We start from the raw sequence: 9,021 nt of genomic DNA, 5'->3' as shown, positions 1-9,021 counted from the left end.
AACCATGATTTTTTCTCACCACGCGCGGCTTCTACCCACCCGTGTACCCACCCCAATTCCGCCCGCGAATCATGCTCGCGCTCCTCTCTTCCTTTCCTTCTTTGCATCCCCTCCCCGTCTGCCGCCCACTAATCACGCCTCCCAGGGATTTCTCACACCCCATCTCCCCTCCCAGGTCCCAACCTCCCTCCCCATGCGCTCGATCCGCCGCGAGAAGCCACAGTGGATGGCGAGAACGCAAGGCCGGTCCCCGTCCACCCACGAGAGACACTGTCGTCCTCCAATGCGAGGTGCCCCCATCCTCCACCGTGAGGGGTTCCCCGTCCGCCCGCCTCCCGACCTAAACGGTGTGCGGCCGTGCGTTGTGCCGCGACCGCACCCCGGACGCTCCACCTCTGCTTCCCACTACCATGTCGCGGCCGCTACCTGAACGAGGTTCATGGCACCCTGCTCCATCTCCTCATCCCTTCCACTGAAGAAGACACGAAGGCGACCCCTTTCCAGGCGGAGGCTACATAGCGGCAGCGGCAGCCTCATCTCCAGGCGAAGGAGACGCGGAGGTGGTGGCCCCATCCCTCTCAAGTCTTCACGCATCTTGGCTCACCGGTTTTCGCTCGCTGCTACTCCTGTGCCTAGCCTCGATGAAGCTGTCATCCTTATCCTCATCGACCGCACCCGGCTCGGCAAAGTGGAAGGTGCCGGGCAATGCAGCTGTGGTGGCCATGGGGAGACACAAACATCTAGCTATGGCAAGCCACTCTTGCGGATATGGCACCAGCGCTAGACCTCTGGTCACCAATACCGCTCGCTTGTCACCGTCACGTTCGAGTTTGACTGGCGCAATGGCGTATCCGCCAGGGACTGGAGCGCCGTTGACAAGAAGGGTCAGGTTGAAGTAAGTGGTGCTCCTCCCTCATTGATCCAACATGTTTGCTTTTAGTTTTATTGATATGTTCATTCTTAGCATAAGTGACCCACCATGATATGAATTGGCATAGAACAAATAGTATGATTGAGGTTATAATTGACACATAGACTTAGATAAATTCAGTGTTTTGGCAGTCGTTGATAAATCATTACCACCTCCGGTGCCACAGACTTCACCACCACCATCTCCTGCATTGTCATGACACACTCGTGAGTGTGGCATTTCCTTCTTTGTTTGTGATTTTCCATTAGTTGCTAAGCTTCCGCTTAATTTGCAGCCATTTGGATCATATCGGGGTGCTACCCTACTTCACCGAGGTCTGTGGGTACCACGGCCCTCGTATACATGACAATGAGCGCTGACTACTTTGCAATTGTTAAAATTGGTATGCAAGCTTGGTATGATTCAATTAAATTGGGATTCACCTAAGGTTGGGAAGTTGTTCAGTTTTTTTCTTCTTTTCGATCAGTGAGCTAGCTACCAATTGATAATATTGTGAGCTCACAAAAGTCATTGTGTTGTTTATGAGCTGAAGACCATGGGAGATCATATTCCTGAGTTTCTTTTATTTCTTTCTGAGTTGTTTCATTGAATTTGGTACTTTGCTGGACTAGGATGCCAAGCGGGCCGCTGGAGCAAGCTGGAGGAGCAACACCTGAAGAAGCAGTTAGAGGTAATTAACTAACCAATTACTCTGGGTACGATGCTGCCATGCTGGATAAATTGATCGTTCAATGTTTTCAGTTTAGTTATTTGATACAGGCATTGGTCGGATCCTCTTCAGGGCATTGTGCAAATTGGACTGGGTAGCAACAGCAGCATCAGTTTGAAAGGGATGCATCTTGGTTTGTATAAATTGGTGTGTGCCTGCAGGCTTATGTGAATTTGGTTCAGCAGTAGCAGCAGTAGCATTTTTTAGTTCTAAGTGAATTTGGTTTGTTACGCTCCATCTTGGTTTGCTAACTCGAAATGTTTTTGAGGCAGAGAATGGGAGGAATATTGTTGAGGTGGAGATGACCTGATCAAGGCCATGAGCGAGGGGTAACTGTGGGAGAACAGGACTAGCTCCAAGTCCAAAATGAATCAACACCTTCTTGTTGTCATTAGAGTTTACACTGGTTTTGGCTCTCATCTCAAGAGGAACGAATGTCTTCTGCGACTTCTGGATGTTAGAGAGGTTTGCTACTCTTGTCCTTTTGGTTTCTTTAGTTTTTAGTGATAGAAATATTATTTTCTAGTAGAGAGTATTTGAAGAAATTCATTGTGATAGAAAACTTCATTGATTTTAAGAGTTGAAGAGGCTACACAATGAGTTGATTGAATTTGCATGATAAACATGGAATAGAAAAAATCTACATTATGATGTCCACTACCACCCTGCAAAGTATCAAATTAAAATTCAACTTGTGTATGAAGAAACAAAAAAGATAAATTGCATTATGTGGTAAGTTGAACCAAATGGGTTCATGTTCAGTTTACTGCTCTTAAGAACTATACAATTTTTAGTTTAGCTCTTTTCCCGGGTGTCGTAGTTCTTGAATGATCTTTTGATGAATGATTAATTGAATTAGTTAGTGTTCTAGGATGCATCAAAATGAAAATCGAGGATGGCTTGTGTTTGGAGAAACCAGTCCAGTCCTAATCTTTGATGGCTGACAGACCTGCCTACACCATTCATCTAGACGTGAGGATACCAGATGCCTAGAAGTTGAACTGAAATACAAATTAAAATGGCTAGCTTTAGTACATGTAAAGTACAATATTAAATATTTTTTCTCAATATGAAGGATGCTTGTACATAATTTTGTTTCCATTATCCCATTGTGCGCATCCTATTTACTGAATGTTGTGCCCTACCACAGTCATGCCATCTCCAATGTCTTTCTGAATAAATATTCAGTTTTCCAAAACTTGTTGGACAATGGAGAGTTCCTCACGGAATATCTCAAATGGCTCTCTGATTCTTTACATTTGTAGGCTTATGCTCTTTGTCACACACAAATACACAATTAGTGGAGCTCTTATTATTTGTGGATTTATTGGAAGATAGTGTTGAAAACGTGTCTACTTATTGTAGAATTAATGGAGCTTTTGATCAATTTATCCGGCCTATTTTCAAAATATTGAAGGGCAAATCCATATAAGTAATTAGTTCAACACATATACATTTTCTTTCTTCAACAAATTTTCATATGCAACAACGGTCTATGCTGTGATTATGGATGGCAGACAATGTTTTCTGAACATTCTTAACTGCTAATTACTACAATTTTTTTCTCTTAGCTTTGAAGATTTTTGTAGAGACTATAACTACAATTAAAGATGGAGTAATTTTTTATCGAATCTTTGAACTTCAATATTGACCTCCCTATTTCTTCCACAACAAACAATGCTATTTGCTCACCTTTTGTGTATTTAGCATGGTTGTATATTCTTCTTTAAGAGTAGTTCAGTTTCACAACAATCCATGCATTGTTCACAATTATTTTGATTTAGGATTGGGGTATGTTGTAATACCTCCAATGGCTCTCTGAATCAATATTCACTCATAGAAGTCCAACAATAAAGAGCTTCTGCCTGAATACCTCGAATTGCTCTCTAATTTTCATCTTGTCATGAAAATGGATATGAAACCTTTGAAACATCTCAAATAAATTTCATAAAGTTGTTTCCTTCTAATCTTATCATTGTTGTAAGATATTCCTGAGAGGGCATGGTTAGATACTAATATGATTAATAGTTTCCAATTTTTCAGTTGGCTGATTGGTAATGATTCCTTTGTATTCCCGCATGTATGTATGAAAATTATATTAATACACATTTTTCTACATATTTCAATGACATATAAATCTTCATGCATTTTGTGGAGGTATTTCCTCCAATTTGTTGGTTCCAAGAATTGGGCTATGTTTGTCACTGCATCACACTCAGTAATCATAGTTTGTTTTCCTTTAAGATAAGAGGTATATATCTGATTAACAAAAATAAAAATGTAGTATGACAATAGGAGTTATTACTAAATGCGGCTGTGATGGATTAACAACGGTTTGTTTTTGTTGGCAGCATGGAAATTTAATGCACTTTGTTACTAGTTTGAGATAGTTCCTTATATATCAATTACAATCGCATAATGTACTTTGCTTATCTTTTGTGTTGTTAATATAACAATTCCTTTCATTTCTGCAGGCCCATACTTCCATGAGGCATGTTCAGTTTTGTTGCATTCTTTACTCCTTAATTCACAGTATGAAGTATGACATTCCAAAAGCAAGGAAAATACTCTGACATATATGGACCTGTCAGGTTTTATTCCATCTCAACTCCAAGTTCCTTTTCAAGAGGTTGTAGGTTAACATTTTAGTTCATAAGCTTCCTTGGACCCTCTTTTGTTTCTTTTTCTTGATGCCAGGCTCTACCCAATTCAACAACAACAGGAATGGCTGAAATATTATTATTTTTTATTTACTTATTAGGTGGTTGTCGGTGTTGTAATCATTAAAGGAGTGTTTTTCTATGCAAGCTATTTTTGCATGTTCCAGTCTTGTTTTTTTGAACATGAGAAGAAGCTTGTGGCAGTGCAAACTTGACATTACGCAGCAGTATGACCTGTACGTGTTCTAGGAGAAAGCCAAGCTCCAATCGTTCAAAAAAAGAAAAGAAAAGAAAGCAAGCTTCATGTTGGAGTTAGAGGCTCGCACCAAGCCACCTGCCCTATAACACCCCTTAGTGTTAAGTCCCATCGGGATGCTTGTTGCTTGCAGGAATTAGGATGTTGATTTGATCATATCACAATGTTAAAACTGAAGTATGATTCCGTTTCCAGTGTCCAATTTAGCTTAGTCATCCAAAGGCCTAAGGTAGCTCTCTAGATGCAGTTTCTTCTTGTATTATTTTTTTTTTGCTTGAATACACAGGAGATAAGAAGGTTGCAATAGTTCTTTTTTATCATTTTCACAATCAATAATTCTATTGGTTGTTCAACTATGCAGTTAGAATTTGTTTTATTTGAGTTAAATTATAAACTTTGTCCACTTGTTATGCCTTTTTAAATCTAGATGGTGGTTTCATATAGTAGGTTTCTGCATGAAGCATGATGAGAAAGTACACTAGAACTTCAACTTGATGCATCATATTTACCCTGGATTTTGTGGAATTTACTCTTCTTTTAAAATAGCATTCATAAAATGATCAACTTTTCCTTAAGTGGAAAAGGTTCACATGCTTTATAAAACTCCTTTTATAAATAATGTTTATAAATAAGAAGAGGTGTATTCACCTTTTTATTCTGGGGGTAGATGAAGAGAGGTGCTTGAGAGAGGAACATAAAAGTTTTTGACCAAGTAATATTTTGTTTCCTAATTACTTTGTGATATACTTTGTCATCTGCATTTTCAAGGAACATTTGTGATATTGATGGAAAAGGTGGCGGACAAAGCACTAGGGAGTGGCTATCAGAAAGTGCAGATTTTTTTAGCTTTGTTCAAGTCAAGGACTCAACATTCTATGGATCATAGGCATCTCCACATCTGCAGTCTATTTTAGTATATGGTGGTTAGGATTTAGAGGTGTGGAACCTCCTGTGCTGACCTGGCTTTGCGAATGATATGGAAAGAGTAATTGTATCAAAGTTTGGATATATGTATGTGTGCATTTAAACTTCTCTGCTATTTGAATCTTGTGTGTACATGGATATCGAAATTTGTATTGTTTTATTCTTATGCTATTCTGGTACATGCCTCTAATTTAAATGGAAATATTTTAGGGCTTGTTTGGTAGAGCTCCATCTGATTCTGATTCTCTATAGGAGTTGATTCTCTGAAAGAAATGATTCTGTGGCTAAAAGTGATTCTCTTTGATTCTCTAGCATAAACTCTTAAAATCAGTATGGAGAATCACTCAGGAGAAGCTACTTTTTTCAGCTTCCAGCCTCTTAGTTCATTTTAGAGAATCACTTTACAGAATCAGCAGTGAATCACTTCTCTCTGAAAAACTATTTGGCAGAGCTCCTGGTGGATTCAATAGAGAATCAGCTCTGGAAGCTCTGCTAAATAGAGCATTATGATTTCCATGTGCTTAGAAATTCCGTTCAAAGTGTTATGAGAAAAATACTAGAATATTAGGTAGTGCTGCCGAAAGTTAGGATGTTCTTACTAGAATTTTAGAAATCACGTGCGTTACATTTGAGGATCTGTATAAATCATAAGTTAAGTTTAAAAAAGATACTTACAAAATAGTATGGATTAAGTTTTTGAATACTGTAGTTTCTTCAAGTTTTTTTCATATAGTTTCTTCAAGTTTTTTGAAAATATGTTCTCACTGTATGTATATCTTTGCTAAAGATATAAAATTATTGTTTACTAGATTTTTTATAAATATAATTTTTTGTTTAATGATTCCACCAGAGGTAGAGTTTCATTTTGAATTGTTATATGTTATAATTTTTAATAAATAGTAAACATTCAATAAATGGTTGGAACCAGGTCTGTATCGTGATGAGTCTTGTAATGGTTTAAGTGAAAGGATACAAATAAGTATCATAGTTAATTATGATTACGATGGAATATTGACATATCAATAATTATGATGTCTTATAATTATATAAACATCTTATATGTAATTCTTTTTTATATCACGTGCGTGTCGCAGATGCATTTCCACTGGTGGTTCTGTAGGTTTGAAGCGATTTAGAGGAGCACGGTTCGATCCCAAAATGCTTCTACTTCCTTTTTAAGTCCCGGCCAAGGTGTGAGCAACAGCTGCTCCACCACTGCGCTATGTAACGATGTTGAAGCTTATAGAAGGCATATAAAGGTAAAAAATTCAAAAGTTATGACATTTTTTTATCAAAATTGACTTATTTCGTTTACCAGTGAAAACGAAGGAATTTCGTGAAATTTTCGTCGAAATTTGGCTGCCAAACTGCGCGAGTGGGAAGCTGTCGCCTTGTCAGATTTTGGTGGGACTTGGTCTGGGCCGAAATGCACTACCATTCTATGGGCCTTCTGTTGTTATGGAGAGAGCGATGATCACTACTTGTTGGATGAGGAGTTGCTAAGAGTCTAAGAGGACCTTTTTCCTATTTTCTTTCGTCGATTCTCTCCCTCTCCCCCCGGCGGATGGCCTCACGGCCCACTGCGCCCTCGACATAATAATAATAGAGTTAATTTTATCCAATATTTGGATGCGGAGCTTAATCATCATAATTGACGAAGCAACTTATTGTATACACGTAATTAAACGGCCGCCTGGTTGGAGAATTTTCAAAGGTAATAGTTGAACGAAAGTGGTGGTAGGACGATACAGCGATGAACGAGAGTACAAGACCCACCGGTGCTCTGCCTCGTTTCGTTTGGATCCTGTGAACTGGGCTCAGAGACCGCCAAGCAAGTAGTTGCGGAGCGCCCTCGCAATACAAACACCAGCAGCCGCATGCCTTGGGAACCGCCGGGCAACGAGCGACAGTGTCACGAGCGCCGCGCCGAGCAGCCAGATGACGAGTCCGAGGACCAGGTGCAGCTCCACGTTGCCGGACGAGGGCGCGCTCCGGGTCAGCTGGTGCGTGAGCGTGATGGAGCCGAGCAGCAGAAGGACACGGGCGGAGTCGACGAGCAGCTGCTGGTGGCCGCCGATCGCGCGGGCGCGCCCGTCCATGGCAGCCATCGCCGCGAGACGTCGGAGGTACCGGGCGAGCGGTGCTGCCATCGTCGTCTTCCGCTGTATCTTCGTCTTCCGCTGTATCTGCGTGAAGTAGGACTCCTTTTTGGACGTGACGATGAGTGTTGAAGAGTGCGCACTCGCGCAGGGCTTTTATAGCGGTCGGACGTTCGTCGTTTTGGTCCCCTTTCGAGCAACTGTTTGTCCCACTCGCGCCCACCAACGTGCCAACAATCTGATCTGGTTCAAAGTCGTCGTTTTTACACAAGGGACAGAGATCCATTGTGGCTGTGAAATACCCAGAGTGTATACTATCTTGATGTGGAAATTGAAGCATAAAGTCTCGTCGGTAGGTATTTGACCCCTGCTGTCTTAAGCTCTACATGATGAGTAGCAGTTTTGCGTCCCATAAAAACCACGGACAGGCCAGTTGCGAAGACCTGTATTTAGAGATGTATATAGTCCGTTAGTTTGTTAGCGAACCCTCTATGTACAAACGCACTTGCATTGCATCCCTGCGTGCGTATTGCCCAAACACCATCACTTGGCTAGTGTCCACGATAGTCTCTTAACGTTGTGTCACAACAGCTTACTCATGGTTACAAAGATGTGGGCACAAAGGATGGACCGTGAACAGGTGGAACGTCGCGTTCCCGGAAATGCAATGAATAAAAAAGTGGGCGATCTGCGCCAGTGCGCCGACGTGTGCTGTGGGTGGTCGCCCCGTCCAAAAGTATGCCGCACCCTACTTACTTTTCTCTCCGCTGGGTGGGATTGTTCTTCGTGCAGCTACGTGGGCTTCGGAATCACTGGTTCGTCGACGGCGTGGACGCCTCACGCGGGGGGATCCACTGCGTTCAGCAGGACAATAGGGAAGTGACATTCGAAAGAAACTGCAGGACGGTAACATGTGGTATTTGGGATATGACGCAATGATGAACTGGGCCCACCGGTGCTCCGCCTCCTTGGCCGCGAGCCCGTGGGAACAGCCGGGCGACGAGCCGACGACCGAGCGCATCGGGACCCCATCAGGCAGCAGCAGCCAGAGGACGAAGGCGAGGAGCACATGCTCGGCGTTGCTGCCTGCTTTGCTGCTGCATGTGATGGCTATGGCGCAGAGCAGCAGAGGACACGGCCGAAAATAGTTCAACCGAGGCAGTCGAAAAGTGTTGCAGCGAGGTAACTTTGTGGCAGGCACGATGGATCATGGATGTCGATGCAGCTGGAAAACAAGCGACGAACAAACTGCACCAGACGGAACTCTTGCCCGCGCTGGACACGTTGGACGATCACGGAGAGCCTCAGAGGCCGCCAAGGAAGTAGTCGCGGACCGCCCTTGCGAGAGCGGCGCCGGCGCCGGCGAGTCAGGGGAACTGCCGCGCGACGAGGGAGAAGGCATAGCGAGCGCCGCGCCAAGCAGCCAGAGGGAGAAGGCGACG

Source organism: Setaria italica, chromosome IV (genome assembly GCF_000263155.2).
Source record: "Setaria italica strain Yugu1 chromosome IV, Setaria_italica_v2.0, whole genome shotgun sequence".
In the NCBI taxonomy this organism is placed as follows: domain Eukaryota; kingdom Viridiplantae; phylum Streptophyta; class Magnoliopsida; order Poales; family Poaceae; genus Setaria; species Setaria italica.
Note: the sequence above shows the minus strand (reverse complement) of the source record.